Below are 20,036 nucleotides of genomic sequence, written 5' to 3' on the forward strand. Positions count from 1 at the left end.
CTGTGTGGAGGCAGTTATGGGGCATTATACTGTGTGGAGGCAGTTATGGGGCATTATACTGCGTGGGGGCAGTTATGGGGCATTATACTGTGTGGGGGCAGTTATGGGGCATTATACTGTGTGGGGGCAGTTATGGGGCATTATACGGTGTGGAGGCAGTTATGGGGGCATTATACTGTGTGGAGGCAGTTGTGGGGCATTATACTGTGTGGAGGCAGTTATGGGGCATTATACTGTGTGGAGGCAGTTATGGGGCATTATACTGTGTGGAGGCAGTTATGGGGCATTATACTGTGTGGGGCAGTTATGGGGCATTATACTGTGTGGAGGCAGTTATGGGGCATTATACCGTGTGGAGGCAGTTATGGGGCATTATACTGTGTGGGGGCAGTTATGGGGCATTATACTGTGTGGAGGCAGTTATGGGGCATTATACTGTGTGGGGGCAGTTATGGGGCATTATACTGTGTGTGGGGGCAGTTATGGGGCATTATACTTTGTGGAGGCAGTTATGGGGCATTATACTGTGTGGAGGCAGTTATGGGGGCATTATACTGTGTGGAGGCAGTTATGGGGGCATTATACTGTGTGGAGGCAGTTGTGGGGCATTATACTGTGTGGAGGCAGTTATGGGGCATTATACTGTGTGGAGGCAGTTATGGGGCATTATACTGTGTGGAGGCAGTTATGGGGCATTATACTGCGTGGGGGCAGTTATGGGGCATTATACTGTGTGGGGGCAGTTATGGGGCATTATACTGTGTGGGGGCAGTTATGGGGCATTATACGGTGTGGAGGCAGTTATGGGGGCATTATACTGTGTGGAGGCAGTTGTGGGGCATTATACTGTGTGGAGGCAGTTATGGGGCATTATACTGTGTGGAGGCAGTTATGGGGCATTATACTGTGTGGGGCAGTTATGGGGCATTATACTGTGTGGAGGCAGTTATGGGGCATTATACTGTGTGGGGGCAGTTATGGGGCATTATACTGTGTGGAGGCAGTTATGGGGGCATTATACTGTGTGGAGGCAGTTGTGGGGCATTATACTGTGTGGAGGCAGTTATGGGGCATTATACTGTGTGGGGCAGTTATGGGGCATTATACTGTGTGGAGGCAGTTATGGGGCATTATACTGTGTGGGGCAGTTATGGGGCATTATACTGTGTGGGGGAAGTTATGGGGGCATTATACTGTGTGGAGGCAGTTATGGGGACATTATACTGTGTGGAGGTAGTTATAGGGGCATTATCCTGTGTGGAGGCAGTTGTAGGGGCATTATACTGTGTGGAGGCAGTTATGGGGCATTATACTGTGTGGAGGCAGTTATGGGGCATTATACTGTGTGGAGGCAGTTATGGGGCATTATACTGTGTGGGGGCAGTTATGGGGCATTATACTGTGTGGAGGCAGTTATGGGGGCATTATACTGTGTGGAGGCAGTTATGGGGGCATTATACTGTGTGGAGGCAGCTATAGGGGCATTATACTGTGTGGAGGCAGTTATAGGGGCATTATACTGTGTGGAGGCAGTTATAGGGGCATTATACTGTGTGGAGGCAGTTATGGGGCATTATACTGTGTGGAGGCAGTTATGGGGCATTATACTGTGTGGAGGCAGTTATGGGGCATTATACTGTGTGGAGGCAGTTATGGGGCATTATACTGTGTGGGGCAGTTATGGGGCATTATACTGTGTGGGGGCAGTTATGGGGGCATTATACTGTGTGGAGGCAGTTATGGGGACATTATACTGTGTGGAGGTAGTTATAGGGGCATTATACTGTGTGGAGGCAGTTATAGGGGCATTATACTGTGTGGGGGCAGTTATGGGAGGAATTATACTGTGTGTGGCAGCCAGCTATGGAGGGCATTATAATCTGTGGGGGCAGCTATGGTGGCATTATACTGTGTGGGGGCAGGTATAGGGGCATTATACTGTCTGGAGGCAGTTATAGGGGCATTATAATGTGTTGGGGCAGCTATGGGGAATTATACTGTGTGAGGAGCACTATGGGGGTATTATACTGTGAGGGGGCAGTGTCAGGGGGTATATTATATACAGTAGTATACAGCAGGCGTAGCATGCAAATAGGAGGCGTGGCATGGAAAAGGGGGTGTGGCCTAAAGAGGTCAATAATCGTAATTGAGGTTACATGTTCAATTAATCGTGATTTGGATTTAAGTCATGATTGCCCAGCCCTAACCATAATCTTTTGCATTCATTGCCATTTTGAGTGACATCTTTAGGACTAATTCATGAACAGTAACCTAGAAATCAGTATTGTTTGGTGCTATGTATAGAAACGAATGCAAAAGTGTAAATACGTTCAAGTTAAAATTAACCTATGTTTACTGTATATCCTGCAAACCACCATGTTTCGTTTACAGACGAACGAACAACAGATGTGGGAGCAGAATGGAATGGAAACGACATAATAGAATGTAAAGCTTGCAAAGTTTATTTGGAGAGTCATTGTAAGGAACAATTTATCACCTTGACCAGTGTTCTGCAGCAGAACTACAGTAAAACAAACAAGAGGGAGGAGGGCATATAGGAAAAAGGGCCTCTCATTGTAATGATCCCATGTGCACGTCTATAATTTATCTGACATCATTCTTGGCAGGTCCTTTGGTGCTGCCTCATTACCATGGAAACCTGACCCTCATACATTTCCTACAAATCTCTGCTTTCCGAACGTGAGCGGTGACCTTTCACCCTACAGTCACTTATGTGGAGGAATCTGTTCGTATTGATCTTAATTTTTTTTAGCCTGGGATAGAATTTCACATACCACGTCTAGTTAGAAAATGTGCAAAATTTGTGGTAGTGGACATTAAAATGATCTCATCCCACACACGGTACAGGATGTACCTCTGCATTCTGTGCCTATGCCGTGGTAGACAGACATTTTTCTATAGATGAGCTCATCAGTTTGACAGACCTTTTTTTCTTCTTATGTCTATGACTCAACTTTGTCTATTTAGCAGCTGCAACAATGCCCCGTGACCAGCTAAATATGGAGAGCCAAGGGGCTGGTTACTATAAGATGGTATAATTACCAGTGGCTTAAAGAAGCACTCTGGCTTTTTTGCTGGCTCTCCCTTCCCATGTTGAAAATGCAATGAAGTGCAAGGAAGTCCAATGTATTGGCTTACCTGCCGCTTTATTAAATGGGTAGCCACTCTGCTTTGGGCCGCCGTTGGATCACTGGATCTCCATTCGGACTCCCTGAAACAGAAAAACAGAGCGTGTCTTTAATGAGTGCATTAGTAATAGCATCGCAAGATGTTCGGGGCTTTCCAACTAGTGTTGCCCTGTAGGGGTTCCCAAATAGAACTATATGATAGATCAATGGAAAATGTATAAATGTGTTGCCCCTATGCGCCGACAACACATCTCCATAAAGTAGCTGAATAATCGGAGCCCAAAGGCAAGAAACCTACACTCATGTTACAGGAAAATGCATAAAAAGCATTTCCATAAGATATTATATAATGTCAGCAACTACAGTTGTTTTACAATAGTCTGTGCCTGCTGGTCCTAAGTCAGAAAACAGGACGCTGAAAAGGGCAGCTTGAACTCTGCTGACAAATTTGCATGCCAAGGTAAAAGGAGCAGTCGTGCCATGGAGAATTGCTATTTATGCAGTAATATATTACAACAGGCTTACAGAAAGTGGACTTACACTTACGGATTTGCATGCAGATAATCCACAGCATTTTACAGTAGCAGCAAAGTGGATGAGATTTTAAAATTCTCATCCATATACAGCTGAAAATTCCTTGCAGAAATTGACCTGTGGTGCAGATATTTTTTTTAAACCGCAGCATGTCAATTTATGCAGCAGAATGGTTGCATATTTGTTGTGGGCTTTCCCCACTGAGTTCAATAAGGGAAGCAAAATTCTGCAACAAACAGCAAGTCTTAAAGAGATTTTATCTGCGTAAATGTTGCACATTTGCTGCTAAAATTGCAAGTCAGACGTTCTTTAAAATAAAAACAAAAAAAATACCCTCCTCCCCTGACATTTCTATAGCAACGACTCACTTCATACATAAGGCCTAATATATACAGTACCTTGGGAAAGAATTCCCCCCTTTGGTGTTTTTACTGTTGCTTTGCATCGTAACCTTGAAATAAAATGGATTTTTGTCCACTTGATTTACACATGCCGACCACTTGAACGGTGCCAAATATTTTTTACTGTGACACAAACAGTAATCAATAGATCTAAAATTTGCATATGTATTCACCCTCTGAAAGTCAATTCTTTGTGGAGACGCCTTTTGCTGCAATTACAGAGGTAAGACTCTTGTGGGATGTCTCTATTAGCTCAGCACATCTATACACTGGAATATTTGTCCATGGAAAACTTCTCCAACTCCTTCAAGTTGATGGCTGTGTTGGTGTACAGCGCCTTCAAGTCATGCCACAGATTCTCATATAGATGAAGGTCTGGGCTATGACGAAGCCATTCCAATTCTTACTATCAGCAATGTTATTATTGGAATTTCGTAGGGTGTATGCCACGCGGCCAAAACTGCACTTAGTAGAGAAACCACAGCAAATTGCAGCAAAACTGCACGGTGTGATCACGCCCTTTGAAAGCAGGAGCATTTCAGATAATAAAAAAATTAAAGACCCTTGTTGGTCTCCTGTGGGTGTCAGTAGTATACAGCCGTCATTTACAACACTATTCTGTCAAAGGAACATGCATGACGGCTGTCACAATAGCAGCAGCAAATTTTAAGAAACTTTTTTTTTTTCTATTATTTTAGGCAACAGTTAATTTTTCAGATGAGCTTATGATGGACCCTCATTATCCCTCCCATCAGGAAAAATTTCCATTCTGGAATCTGTTCCTCTTCTCCCCTCATGTGTTGGGAGCCCCACTCGTACAACATCACTACTACATCTGCCGTTTTATTTTTGTAAGCACTTAGAGGAAGAAAAAGAAAAAAAAAAAAAGATGACGAAAAGCAGATGTCGGGATAGGGAAAAAGAAACCGTTTGAAACAGACATGTGATGAGGCTAGAATTTTTTTTCAATTGCTTGTTTTATTTTTTTCTTCTTATATAAGGCCTTACACCTCATGCACACGACACTACGACACTGTGCGCCGGCCGGCTCCTGTCCGTGATTCGTGGCAAGATAGGACATGTCCCATCTTTCCACAGATCTTAAAGTCGGGACCCGATTCCACTGCTGAAGTGAATGGGTCCGTTGAGACCATCGGGTGACACTCGGATGCCATAAAAAAAAGGTCCAAGTGGCACTAGGTCGTGTGAAACGGCCATTACTCTGACAAACAATGTAAAACTAGTCAGTGTTTCATCAGGGGATTTTTTTTTTTTTTTTTACATCAGTGTTCAATCAGGATTGTGTCAGTTTTCTCCTGTCCGTGTACGGCTATGTTCACATCTGTGTTTGTTATTTCCGTTGCGCTGCTCCGTCATACGTGGAACAACGAAAATACCGGACGCACAAGTTTCGTTGCACCACAGACCCGACCTGAGGCTGACAGAACCCATCGGCTTTCATGGGTGTCCGTGGTTTCACCAGAAATAGCTGCACTATTGGTTCCAGTAATTTCGTGTGTGCTTTCAGCTTTCTTTTCAGCATCTGCTAAGCAACCCATCAAACCCAAAAACTGACTGCATTAGGATAGCATCTGTGTGCTGTCAGTTTTTTTTCACTGACCCATTGACTTGATTCGGCGAGTCTAGTGCGGGAATCGGACCAAACTAGTGCATGCTGCGATTTTCTCTGCAAGGATCAACGGTCAGTGCAGAAAATAGGACATGTGAATCGGTCCATTGACTTTCATGTGTCAATGTTTAGTCAGTGTGGTGTCAGTTGTACGCTTGCATAGCACACAGACGTGAACATATTGGATATTTGACCTTACAGAACTATCAGTGCAGCCCATAGTTTTTTATGAAGGATCTTTTCTTTTTTTTTGCAATACATGGTGTATCAAATGGACAATTGCATAGACAAGTGTCATCAATAATCATGCGCTATCCTGAAAGACACTTGACAAAGGAAAGACAAGACATTTGATTTGGCACTAATTGCATAAAATACATTTATTTGCCCCAGGTTCTGAGATACAAAGCATACCTATACCAACTCATGGCCGTCTTTCACATATGGCAATATTTTGTCCCCTACCCCCCCGCCCAAAAAAAATTAGAGGAACTAATACATTTGGCACAATCATTGCAAGTTGTTAAGTCTCGACCTGCTTCTGAATTAATTTTCAAAAATGTCGTACATCACAAAAACAAAGTAAAAGTGGCGTGCCGATCATAAATTTAGAATGTCACCAGCACCGTTGGCACACTTTCGGATGCATTTTGCTTAATAAATGTGCCTGACTATTCAACTGAAGACTTGATGTCTTTATAGATTGCAAGCCGGTCCCACTTTATAGTTTGCATGTCCTGTCAAGTGTCCCGTACAATCAGGAGACAGGCTGACAGAAAACTAGCTTCTGAATGACCACTAGGGGATGCAATGGGCCACCAATACAAACTTGGACTAGTACAATATTATGCCATGGAGTATTAATTAATATAATTTTTTTTTGTTAATGCAACATGACTATTTTTCTATTTAATGGCTAAATTGCAGCCTGAAAGTGTTAATTACCCCGAAGGGAACTGTTCTGGGGTCATTTGTTCAGGGTGAATAATTTCTCAGTCACACTCGTCATCCCTGTGTGAATTCTGATTTTCCAGAGGTTATCTAGTTAGACTAGCTGCTGTGCTCATAAAAGGATGTAAAAATGATAAACTGGTGTGCTGTTAAAAACAGAGTCTCAAAAGTAGTGTGACAAGTAAAAAAACTTGTAATCTTCGCCATATTTAAAGAGTCTCTGTCACCAGATTATAAGTGCCCCGTCTCCTACATAATGTGATCGGCGCTGTAATGTAGATAACAGTGGTTTTTATTTTGAAAAACGATCATTTTTGAGCAAGTTATGAACAATTTTAGATTTATGCTAATTCATTTCTTAATAGACAACTGGGCATGTTTTTTCTTTTTACCAACTGGGCGTTGTGAAGAGAAGTGTATGAGGCTGACCAATCAGTGACAAATCAGTGACCAATCAGCGTCATACACTTCTCAATGTTACAGTGTGATTGTGCAGTGAAAGAAGCTGGGCTGGAACAATGAGAAGTGTATGACGCTGATTGGTCACGGATTGGTCACTGATTGGTCAGCGTCATACACTTCTCTTCACAACGCCCAGTTAGTAAAAAGTAAAAACACGCCCAGTTGTCTATTAAGAAACTAATTAGCATAAATCTAAAATTGCTCATAACTTGCTGATCGTTTTTCAAAATAAAAACCACTGCTGTTCTCTACATTTCAGCGCCAATCAGATTATGTAGGAGACAGGGCACTTATAATCTGGTGACAGAGCCTCTTTAAATAAGACTTGTAGCATTTTTAATCTTTTTCTGCAACATTCGATTTTTTTCAAGTCACAACAGTTGTGTCAACTTTATTACAGACTTGCACCATTTACATCTTGATGTGCGCCAAATGCATGTAAAGAGTTCACATCTGGTTTGGTATTCCCGTTGCTATGATCCTTCATAGGAGCAGAGCAACGAAAATACCGGACACACCAGTTCCGTTGCACCACGAACACCACCAGCGCGTGGTTTTACTGGAAACAATAGCACAACATGCTACACTATTGTTTTTGGTTATATCGGCCGGATCTGCGACGAAGGCTCCTAAGGGAGCCTCCAAAGCAGATGTGAACAAGGCCTAAAATGTTGCCCTTACAAAACTACTGATAAACATACATGATGTGTAGTTGATGACAATTTTGGGTGAGTCCCCAGCAAGCTCTCTACTGGCAGATTGTAAATGGAGAATCCACCTTCTCATGAGACACCACCATTGCCGCCGCCTTCCCCCCCCCTTTCAAAAAGAGAATAGGTATTATTGGCAAAAAGACAAAAAACACGTAAGTGCAGAGATTGTGAATAGACATCCCGTGGAATGTCTATTCACTGTCTAAACACTTCAGTATTGTTAATGTGTTAGTATAAGACAGCACATAGTGATCTAAAAGGATCCCTATGCGCTGCCTAAATGAATGGAGAGGAGTGCATGACGCTGATTGGCCACTGATTGGTCAGCGTCATACACTCCTCTGTACAACGCCCACTTGGTCTAAAGTAAAAACACGCCCACTTGGGCATTAAGCAACTCATTAGCATAAATCTAAAATCGCTAATAAAGTGGTGAAAACAGATCGTTTTTTTAAATAAAAAACACTGCTGTCACCTACATTATAGCGCCAATCTCCTTATGTAGGAGATAGGGCACTTATAATGTGGTGACAGAGCCTCTTTAAGTGGTGTGAGCAGAACAGCAATAGGTTAATTTAATGGACATTATAGGAAAACAATCAAGGCTTATATCTGACGTAAATCTAAGGTAAATGTAAGCTACACACCTCCATGTTCAATGCAACCTGAGCCACTTGATGAAGCCTTGGATTTTTTCAGTACAAAAGTCAATGGTGCAGTCATATGCAATCTCCATTGTTACCTAGGTGGCGCCACTATGTTGTTCACATTCCTAGTTAAAATTCTCTACAATGCTGTTACTGTTGTTTTAATATATTACTTGTGCTGGGTGATACATTTAATCTCTACAGTTCAATGAAGGACTCGCTGAAAATGACTTTGGGGAAGGGGGAGGGGGCTTCCAAGTTTTTCCATCAGGTCTTTGGTTTACAGAATTCCTTTACTCCTGCAATACAGCTGGCTTGGGTTTTGTATGCAATACAACTCAGTCCAAGAACTCTCCCCAAAGCAACTAAAACACTGTTGGAACAGAGCTAGAGGGGGTGGAACTTTTTTTAAAAAAAAGTTCTGTACGCAGAGCTGTGGGCTTAACACACATTACAAGAAACATATGCTTAGCTGAGGCAATATTTAGATGATAGAACATGGTCCAGTCGGAGGGAGGTGAATGAGTGGTGTTCTTTACTGCAAAAAACCTTCAACAATGCGGTAAAATAGAAGGCAGAGAAACAAATGACCTAGTTTTTAACCCCAGTGGAACCAAAATATCTGACTTGGCTAATCCTTCCTGCAAGATTTGGGCTTCCCATCTGGATTACAGCTGACCAAACTCCCTCCTCTCCAGTGTTCAGCTGGATGCATTCCAATACAAAAAAAAAGATCAGATGCTCTAGTGAAAAACTCAAGATTCCAGGCAGAAAGGCTGGGGCTAGACCTAAACTTTTTTTATTTGTAGTGAGCAAGTCTATAGAAATGCATTAGGCGCGGGCTACACACTGAGAGGGCTAGTTAATGATTCTACGCCACTTTTCTGGTTTAGCAATGTCGCAAGCGGCGCAAAATTTGCAAAATTCCGACTTTTGGACCATTTCGCTTGCTCTTGCCACTTTTAATCGAAGATTAGAGAAAGGTGGAGCGTAGGGCTGGGCGATTATGATCTAAATTAAAATCACGATTAACTGAACATGTAACCTCAATTACGATTAATGAACGATTATTTTGGATATACCATTTTTTGCATGCCACACCATTGAATTAATACTTATCCCCCGAGCCTGCTGTATACTACTATATATAACATACCCCCGGACACTGCCCACACACAGTATATTTCCCCACAGTGCTCCAAACACAGTATGTCCCATAGCTGCCCCAACACAGTCTAATGCCCCTGTAGCTGCCCTCCACAGTATTTTGCCCCATAGCTGCCACACAGTATATTGCCCCCCATAGCTGCCCCCCACACAGTATAATGCCCCAATAGCTGCCTCTACACAGTATAACGTCTCTATAACTGAGGAAGAAGATACAGTTGAAACCGGGGGGGGGGGGGAATCTAAGAAACCGAAATGCACAAGATGACCTCGGTTAATTGCACTGAATTTCGGTTACTTTTCGATTAATTGCCCAACCCAAGTGGAGTGCCAACTCACGGCCCCACACATTTACTACAATTTACTCGGAAGCTAGCGTTAAATATAGCGTAAATCTATGCTAGCGCCTCGCTGGCGTAGAGTTCATTCGTTGTTGCGCGGACAGCAACAATGAATGAACGCCAGCTTGTTTTTTTTTTTATAAGACTGGCGCATCTCCCCCTGAGTATTTATCTCACTACAAAAAAAATCGCTGTGATAAATCACTGCCTATAGGAATGCAATGAGTAGCTAAAAAATCTCTCCAAAATCGCTCCAGGGTACAAACACATACAGGACGGATACACTGCGTAAAAGTACACAGCATCCCTGAAAGCTGCAGGGAAATCCGCCCGAAAAAGCGCACAAAATTGTGGTTTTCCGGGCGGCATGTCCGTTACAGAAATCCTTCTTGAATAATGAAAAAAAAAGTTTATACTTACCCCAGCCGTAGTCATGGCGACGTGTCCCTCTCTTCTGAGCATAGCCCGGCCTCCTGGGATAACGCTGTAGTCTATTTGACCACTGCAGCCTTTGATTGATCAGCCCAGGAGGCCGGGCTGCGATCAGAAGAGAGGAACGCGTCGCTAGGACTTTTAACAAAAATTGACATGCTGCAGCTCAAAAAACGGTTATGAACGTTTTCTCATGAGATTTGTGTGGATGAGATTTGCTCAAATCTCACCCACCCTGCTGCTACAGTACTACGCTGCAGAGTTTTCACAATTAAATCCGTCGCAGAAAATCCGCAGTGTTTACACCTAGTATGTTCCTAACCCCAGAAGTGTGTAGCTCTGAAATCCCAGCATGTAGCGATTACAAAACAAACCGCTAGCAAATTGATTGCTTGACTGGAGCGATTTTGTAGAGATTTTCAGGCTACTCAATGCATTCCTATGGACAGCGATTTATCACAGCAAATTTTTATAGCGAGATAAATACTCCATGTGTAGCCCAGGCTTCATTCATTCCTATGGATAGCGATTTATATCGCACTACAAAAAAGGTAGCTCTAGCCCAGCCTAAGGCCGGGTTTACACGTAACGTAAACTCGAGAGAATTTCTGCAAAGGAATTTACAGTAGCAGCAAAGTGAATGAGATTTATGCGGAAAAAACCTGCAGAAAAGTAGTTCGGAAAGTGCTCTACGTTGTGACTTTCAATTCTGCAGCATGTCAACGTATGCTGCGTAGTCTGTGCGGAGATGCTGTTTTTGGCCCAGAGACTTGAATATAAAGCATAAATTCTGCACTAAAATTCACAAGTTGAGTTTAGTACAGCGTAAACGCAGTAAAAATATACGGAAATACGCAAAGGTGCACTATGTGCCCAAAAATACGTTCGTGTGTATGGGGCCTAAATGTTCACAGGACAATGTCTTGCAGACATTAAACAAAGGAACACATAAGAACTAGTATATAGCATGTTCTGCCGAATACCTTGATATATGGGTATTTTGTAATCAGCAACTGCGTTTTTATTTTTTGCCACATTTTACCATGGAATTTGTAAACACTTGCAATGTGATCACAACACATAGCTAAATCTCTTACATGACGGACACCACTGGAAATCAACAGAACCCTTTGACTTACAATGGAGTCTGTTGGGTTCTGCTGTGTACAGTGACGTCAGGAGCTTTTCTAGGGCTGTTGTCCCGGCCGCCCTGCAAGGGGTACGGGCTTTTTGGGCAATGTAGCCCACTGTATGCATATACAGTGGATACATTGCAGCCTTCAGTTAGAGGTATACGTCGGGGATCCCGAGGAATATTTCTGACGAAAGGCAATAACGCAATGTGAATGGGGCCTAACTCTTTCATGATTGCCAATACAACTGTTTTTACAAAGTGTAAATTTTTACAGCAATATGACGGGAAATAATGTCCCATATTGTGCACCTTATAGTGGTACGTATAGTTTTGTGTGCAGCACCAAATAATGGACTTGGTTACGATGTATACGGTATGCGCTGGACTAGGGTTGCACGCTGCATCGAAATATTAATACTATTTTGAGGCCGGTCACCCGCAAATACCGTGAATTCATGTATTTCAAAACTAAGCTGTGGGTATACATCGTAAGTATTGTAATTCATGAATTTAGTCACTAAAATGATTTGATGAGGCCGGTGCCGTAACTCATTAGTGCGGCGGCTAAAGATAGAGAACATGGGGCACGCACCGCAAAGTGACCCGATGTTCTCTGCCTTCAATGCCTGCCGCTCATTAGTGGAACGTTGGCCGCATCACATCATGCTGATCGCGCGGGCACACCAAGTGTGTCCTTCGGATCAGGAGCTTGGCAATGAGTGTAAGGGGGGATTCACACGAACGTGATTTGCGTCCGTGCAGCCCGCATGGTTTTCACGCGGGTCGCACGGACCTATGCAAGTCTATGGGGCAGTGCAGACTGTCCGTGAGTTTTGCGCAGCATGAGTCCGCTGCGTAAAAACGTCACGTTCGTCTGAATCAGCCCTAATACACAGCCGTGGCACCGCTCTAATGGCAGAGATCAGAGAAACTTTTGATCTACGCCAGGGGTCTCAAGCACGCGGCCCACGGGCAGCATGCGGCCCCTGGGGCTATCATCTGCGGCCCACGGGACACAGAGCCGCTAGTATCGGCTCTGCTCCGAGACTGGAATTTCCTGACATCGCTGTCCACCTATGAACAGCGATGTCTGGGGCTTCCCCAGAGCCGGAGTCCCGAGCAGAGCGCTGGTGTCGGCTCTGCTCCGGGACTCTGTGGAATTCCCTGACATCGCTGTCCACATATGAACAGCGTTGTCTGGGGCTTCCCCAGAGCCGGAGTCCCGAGCAGAGCGCTGGTGTCGGCTCTGCTCCGGGACTACGTGGAATTCCCTGACATCGCTGCCCATATATGGACAGTGTGTCAGGGTCCTGCCCAGAGCGGAGCAGAGCGCTGGTGTCGGCTCTGCTCCTGGACTCTGTGGAATTCCCTGACATCGCTGTCCACATATGAACAGCGATGTCTGGGGCTTCCCCAGAGCTGGAGTCCCGAGCAGAGCGCTGGTGTCGGCTCTGCTCCGGGACTCTGTGGAATTCCCTGACATCGCTGTCCACATATGAACAGCGATGTCTGGGGCTTCCCCAGAGCCGGAGTCCCGAGCAGAGCGCTGGTGTCGGCTCTGCTCCGGGACTCTGTGGAATTCCATGACGTCTCTGCCCATATATGGACAGTGTGTCAGGGTCTTCCCCAGAGCGGAGTCCCGAGCAGAGCGCTGGTGTCGGCTCTGCTCCGGGACTACGTGGAATTCCCTGACATTGCTGCCCATATATGGACAGTGTGTCAGGGTCCTGCCCAGAGCGGAACAGAGCGCTGGTGTCGGCTCTGCTCCTGGACTCTGTGGAATTCCCTGACATCGCTGTCCACATATGAACAGCGATGTCTGGGGCTTCCCCAGAGCCGGAGTCCCGAGCAGAGCGCTGGTGTCGGCTCTGCTCCGGGACTCTGTGGAATTCCATGACGTCTCTGCCCATATATGGACAGTGTGTCAGGGTCTTCCCCAGAGCGGAGTCCCGGGCAGAGCGCTATTATCGGCTCTGCTCCGGGACTCTGGGGAAGCCTCTGACATCGCTGTCCATACATCGACAATGATGTCAGGGGCTTCCCCAGAGCAGGAGTCCCAGTGATGTCAGGAGCACAGCTGGAGTCCCAGGAAGAGCCTACTAGCGCTCTGCCTGGGACTCCAGCTCTGGGGTTGCCCCTGACATCTCTGTCCATATGTGGACAGTGATGTCAGGAGCAGAGCTGGAATCCCAGGCAGAGTGCCAGAAGCGGCTCTACTCCGGGACTCCAGCTCTGAGCAAGCCCCTGACATCACTGGGGCAGCCTCTACAGAGGGCACTGGGGCAGCCTCTACAGAGGGCACTGGGGCAGCCTCTACAGAGGGCACTGTGGCAGCCTCTACAGAGGGCACTGTGGCAGCCTCTACAGAGGGCACTGTGGCATTATCTACAAGTGGGTGTGTGGCAGTATCTGAAGAGGACACTGGCATTATCTAGGGGTGTGTTGCATTACCTACAGAGGGCACTGTGGCCTTCTCTACAGAGGGCACTGTGGCCTTCTCTACAGAGGGCACTGTGGCCTTCTCTACAGAGGGCACTGTGGCCTTCTCTACAGAGGGCACTGTGGCCTTCTCTACAGAGGGCACTGTGGCCTTCTCTACAGAGGGCACTGTGGACTTCTCTACAGAGGGCACTGTGGCCTTATCTACAGAGGGCACTGTGGCCTTATCTAGGGGTGTGTTGCATTATCCACAGAGGGCACTGCGGCAGCATCCACAGAGGGCACTGCGGCAGCATCCACAGAGGGCACTGCGGCAGCATCCACAGAGGGCACTGCGGCACTATCTAAAAAGGGGATGCCCAATCTTGACATGTGTGCTAACTGAGCCGCCGGACTGCATTTAGCGACACTTAAACTGGAAAGCTGGATTGTTGAAATAAGCACGTGGAGAAATATCTCAAATTTTAAACCTAGCGCTATTATTATAGTAATGTAGTATTATAGTAGTTCAAATAACTAATTGCTTAACAATAATTTTGTATTGCATCAAATTTGAAAGTAATGCGGCCCGTCAACTTCCCATTTTTTCTATATGCGGCCCACTTACCCGGCCGAGTTTGAGACCCCTGATCTACGCCGTTATACCCTTGAATACCACACTCAAAGCCGGGTCTTTTAAAGGGAAAATGAGAAGGGGGACCCCCTTTTGATCCAGTCACAATCCCTGTGACGTAGTCGAAAGACAGACACCATATGGAGAGAAAGCCCAGGGTCCAGTGAAGAACCCTAAGGCTGTCTGACCATATTTCCTGTTGATAGGGCATACTTAGATATGCCCTAACAACTGCCTGTGTACTATCAGTACACGAGTTAATATACTAGATATATGCCAGTACATTAAAATTCCAAAATAAAAATTAATTTTAAAAAAATAGTAACGTTAAATAAAAATAAATCTATAAAAACACAACAACACACAAGGCACATTTTTTACAATAACATTATTAAAATATAAGTCCCAATACATAATATAATATATACATTTTTGGTATCATGGCGACCATAATTACCTGCACATCAAATTTATAGTGTCATTCATGATGATCAGTGTATGCTGTATAAAAAATAAATAAAAAAAGACTGCTTTTTTTGTTTTCTGAATTTTTGCTAAAATAAACATTTATATAAATGAAACGATAATGCAAATGTATCATAAAATGGCACCTTCAAAAAGTACAACTCGTCCGGCAAAAAAAAAAAAGACCGAGTAATGCAAAGAGGGAAAAATATCCCTAGGGGGGGGGGGGGGGGGGGATTAACCCCAATGTTGCCATAATGTGAGGGAAATGATGGGGCCGCTTATTAATGTGAGGGAAATGATGGGGCCACTTATTAATGTAAGGCACATGGGGTTATGAATTTTGAAGCTCCCCATCATGTACTTCACACATTAACCCAATGGTGCCCATTATGAATTTGAGGTACATGATGGGATAAATACTATTAACCAGTTCAGGTCCGGGCTATTTTGCGCCTTCAGGACCAGCCACCGTTTAGCCCTTTTTAGCACGCGTTAGTTAAACGGCTATAACTTTTTTATTTGTTAGGCTAGCGACGTGATTTTTGCGACGTTTTTTCCGTAGACAATGCAGGTTTCTTTTTTTAGCGTTTTTAGGCCTCATTTACACGAGCGTAATATACGCGCGTGCTTTTCACGCGTGTCGTACGCACCTATATTACTCTATGGGGAAGTGTAGACGATGCGTGATTTTTGCGCAGTGCGCGTGCGTTGCGTAAAACTCACGACATGTTCTATAATCGTGCGTTTTTCGCGCATCACGCACCCATTGAAGTCAATGGGTGCGTGAAAACCACGCATGCCGCACGGAAGCACTTCCGTGCGAACTGCGTGATTCGCGCAAGAGCTGTCAAACTGAATGTAAACAGAAAAGCACCATGTGCTTTTCTGTTTACAAACATCCGAACGGAGTGTCTTAGACATGAGCGAACCGAACTTTACCGGGTTCGGCCGAACTCGTTTTGACCGAACCCGGCAGGTGACAGTCACTGTGCAGGGTGCTGAAAGAGTTAAACTGGTTCAGCACCCTGGACAGTGACTTCCGATTCCAATATACGTGAACGTGTAAAAAAAAAAAAAGTTCTGACTTACCGATAACTCCCGGCTTCTTCCTCCAGTCTGACCTCCCGGGATGACAATTCAGTCCAAGTGACAGCTGCAGCCAATCACAAGCCAAGCACAGGCTGCAGCGGTCACATGGACTGCTGCGTCATCCAGGGAGGTGGGGCCAGATGTCAAGAGAGGCGCGTCACCAAGGACGCGTCACCAAGGCAACGGCCGAGAAGTTCTCGGTAAGTACGAACCTCTTTTTTTTTAAACAGGTTGCTCGCTATGGTGATCGGAATGCACTATCGAGGGTGCTGAAAGAGTTACTGCCGATCAGTTAACTCTTTCAGCACCCTGGACAGTGACTGACGTCGACTAGCCTCATCTCTATGATGGCGGCTGCGCAAAAATCACGCAGCCGCGCATCATACACGGATGACACACGGAGCTGTCAAGTGCCTTTTGCGCACGCAAAACGCTGCGTTTTTTGCGCGCGCAAAACGCACACGCTCGTGTCAATGAGGCCTAATACACACCTTTTTTGCTATTTTAGAATTTTTATTCATAAAGTTTGAAAATAATAGTAAAAAAAATAAGCTTTTTTACGTTTCAGCTATTTTTTTTTGGGTAATAATAAATTTTTCCCCTAAAATAGACATTTTATTTGTGATCGTCATTGTCTACCGTAAATTTTAATATATTACATGTCTATATTAGGGTAATTGGGTCCGGGCTAGCGTTACCACAATGATTGGCGGGGGGGGGGGGGGGGACGTTTTTTTCTGGGGTAGGTATTTTATGTGTATTTATTATAAAAAAATGTTGCACTTTACTATTTTTTTATTACTATGGTCTGTCCCTCAAAGGTCAAAAAAGACCTTTGGGGAACTCTATATATATTTTTTCTTTCTTTAAGGCTGGAGTCACACGAGCGTGGCGTTTTTGCGCACGCACATGATGCGCGGCTGCGTGCTTTTCGCGCAGCCGCCATCATTATGACACTGTTTGTATGTTTGTAGCACGTGGTGCTTTTCTGTTTTCATTCATCCTTTTGACAGCTGTTGTGCGAATCACGCAGTTCGCACGGAAGTGCTTCCGTGCGGCATGCGTGATTTTCACGCACCCATTGACTTCAATGGGTGCGTGAAGCGCGAAAAACGCCCAAAGAACGGACATGTCGTGACTTTTTCCCGGTGGACTCACGCGGAGTAAAAATCACGCACATGTCCGCACGGCCCCATAGACTAACATAGGTTCGTGCGACGCGCGTGAAAATTACGCGCGTTGCACGGGCGTATTTCCCGTTCGTCTGAATAAAGCCTCACACCATGTTTTTCCCCTGTAACTGGAGCTGCACAGCAGGGAAATCAGCCCTCTCATAGTGACGATTGTCACTAATAAGGCTGTGCTGGGTCTAGTAAGTGCTGGGTCTGTCAGTAACGGCACCCGGGGATCATGTGACCAGTCACATGATCACCGGGACCAATAGAGGCAGCGGCGCAGCACCGGCCTCTATTCCTATACACAGCGCGCATTGAGCGCTGTGTACAAGTGATCAGAGAAGACCGAAGCAGCGAAAGCCGCTTCTATCCTCTCCTCAGGGTCCCCGGCAGTGACTGACAGCCGGAGACCCGACATTCAGCTGCCTGATCGAGCAGGCAGCAAGTCAAAGCCCGAGCTGTAAGAAGTCTATGGCTCGGGTTTTAAGGACCCGTCCCTGACCGCTGGCCGTAAAAACACAGCCAGCGGTCGGGAACCAGTTAATATGAGGCACACGGAGGTTCAAAATTCATAACATCACGGGCCTCACAGCGGAAAACGGAAGAACTTTTCTTTTTGTGTCGGTTTTTATATTGTTGGCCAAGTATCATTTTGGTATTGAGAATCGCAATAATACACGAAGTATCGGTATCAAAATTGTGGTTTCGTGACAACCCCACGATGGACGCTTCTTCATGAACAAAATCTCTATATAGCGCCGTATTTTTATACATTGAAATGCATTACCAGCACACAGGACTGTGGAGGAGCGACGAGCTTTACAAATACGTATGAATGAAGGTGTCAATATTGTCAGGGTTCATTCCCACAACAGATACATTCATTTTTTTTTGTCATGGTTTTAGAAAACAGAAACCGTTTTAGGGAAAACACCACAAAAAAACCAAAAACAACTCGTCTTTTCAAGGTGCAAATCCATTTCTTAGGCCTCCTGCGCACGTCCGTGCCCGTGAGTTTTCACGCGGCGAGAGTCCGTTGCGTGACGCGCACCGCACGTGCTATATTGGTGCGCGCCAACGCGCCCATCGAAGTCAACGGGTGCGTGAAAACCACAGAGTTTTTCACGCCCGTGACGCTGATACGCTCATCTGAACGAGCCCTTAGGCTTCATTCACACTTAGGTATTTTATCAATGTTTTGCCGTCTAAGCGCAGGCGTTTTATGGACACGGTTTTATCCACACGGCAACCGCAGACATGACAGGGACGCCAGGTTTCAGGTGGTCTCCGCAGGCGCTCCACTCATAGACGGGGGGCACGAACGGAGAACCCCCCCATATAAAAGGTGACAAGACACGTACGGTATTGAGGGTTACACCATCACTTTGCAATGAGCGAAGTGGCGGAGACAACTGAGGCTCTAGTGAGGGGGGAAGATGGCGGCAGGATACAGCGATGGAGCAGGTTGTGGCGTATATACATTTTAACATGGATGGATACAGGAATGTGGTTGTTTTACTATATATATATATAATTTTTTTTGTACATATATCCCGTTCAGTTTTTCCCCTCTGTCTGACGCCAGCACCTCATAAAATCCTTTCCGCACCCTATAATAATGACACACAGCACCGGCCTCACTGCTCTGTGTGGATTTCCTGCACTTATAATACACATTTCTGGAGGATTTCAGTCAGGACTGTAGGTACCTGCACAGTGCACGCTGCTCGTCTCCTGGCCGCGTCTCTGAGGAGAAAAAGGGCGGGAAAGCGCCGTGTGCGTCACGTGACGTCGGGCTCCGCTGCCGGGGACGCTGAGCGCGGGTGAGAGGATCCTCCGAGGTCTGTGGTGACTCCAAACGTTTTGTCTGTTTAATCTGACGGAAAGTTGTATAAATAAAGTACATAGAATGTGTGTATATATATATATATATAGTGTGACCGAAGAGACTGCACTGCTGGACAATACAACTGCCCAACGTACGAGTGGTACTACAACTCCCAGCATGTACCGACAGTCGGTAACCCCCAGCTGGCGTGGAACTACAAATCCCAACATATGCTGAAAGTCAATCTAAGCAATGATTTCATCTAATGTAAAAACTACAACTCCCGTTATGTACTGACAGTCGCTGTCAGCTATGCCTTCAACTGGTGTGGAACTACAACTCTCATTAGGTACTGACAGTTACCGTTACCTACAACCAGCTGGTGTGGAACTACAACTCCCAGCATGTCTTGGCAGTCACTCTAAGCTGTAACTTCGAACTGGTGTGGAACTACAACCTCCACCATTTACCGACAGTCATTGTAATATGTGGCTCAATCTGTTGTGAAACTACAACTCCCAACATGTACTGGCATTCATTGTAAGCTGTGGCTCCAGTTGGTGTGGTACGAACACTCCCAGCATGCCATGATAGTCGCTATAAGTTGCGGCACTCCGTTTGTTTGGAACCACAACTCCCAGCATGCCTATGAAGACGGCACGTCCAATAACTGCATCGCAAAACCATTTGTGGTAACATTTTTAGACCGTTTTTGCCGCAGTTTTGACCGGACATTTAAAACGAACCCATGTGGCTGCGGCCTTAATAACACGCGGTAGGTGAGAGGCCACGAGCTACAATGATGGGAGTTGTAGTTCGATAAAAGCAGAAAACCCTCAGATTGCAGCGCGTCGGTTGATGA

At 45.4% G+C, this 20,036-nt stretch overlaps 1 protein-coding gene across 8 annotated transcripts in view; it reads right to left on the bottom strand.

The window, feature by feature from the left end:
- Window positions 1-19,154, bottom strand: part of LOC142659005 (collagen alpha-1(V) chain-like) — a 286,189-nt gene extending 267,035 nt beyond the window's left edge. For 3 of the 8 annotated variants that reach the window (XM_075834642.1, XM_075834644.1, XM_075834641.1), the window contains exons 1-3: window positions 19,056-19,145; window positions 15,072-15,115; window positions 3,160-3,232 (exon numbers count right to left, since the gene is read on the bottom strand). The gene's annotated coding sequence lies outside the window, so the exon portion shown is untranslated. Of the gene's footprint in view, window positions 1-3,159; window positions 3,233-15,071; window positions 15,116-18,955; window positions 18,980-19,055 lie in introns of those variants that run through there. The other 5 variants (XM_075834646.1, XM_075834645.1, XM_075834647.1 and 2 more) reach the window with 4 other exon arrangements.
- Between the last annotated feature and the right edge of the window lie 882 nt (window positions 19,155-20,036).

Source organism: Rhinoderma darwinii, chromosome 8 (genome assembly GCF_050947455.1).
Source record: "Rhinoderma darwinii isolate aRhiDar2 chromosome 8, aRhiDar2.hap1, whole genome shotgun sequence".
Lineage (NCBI taxonomy): Eukaryota > Metazoa > Chordata > Amphibia > Anura > Rhinodermatidae > Rhinoderma > Rhinoderma darwinii.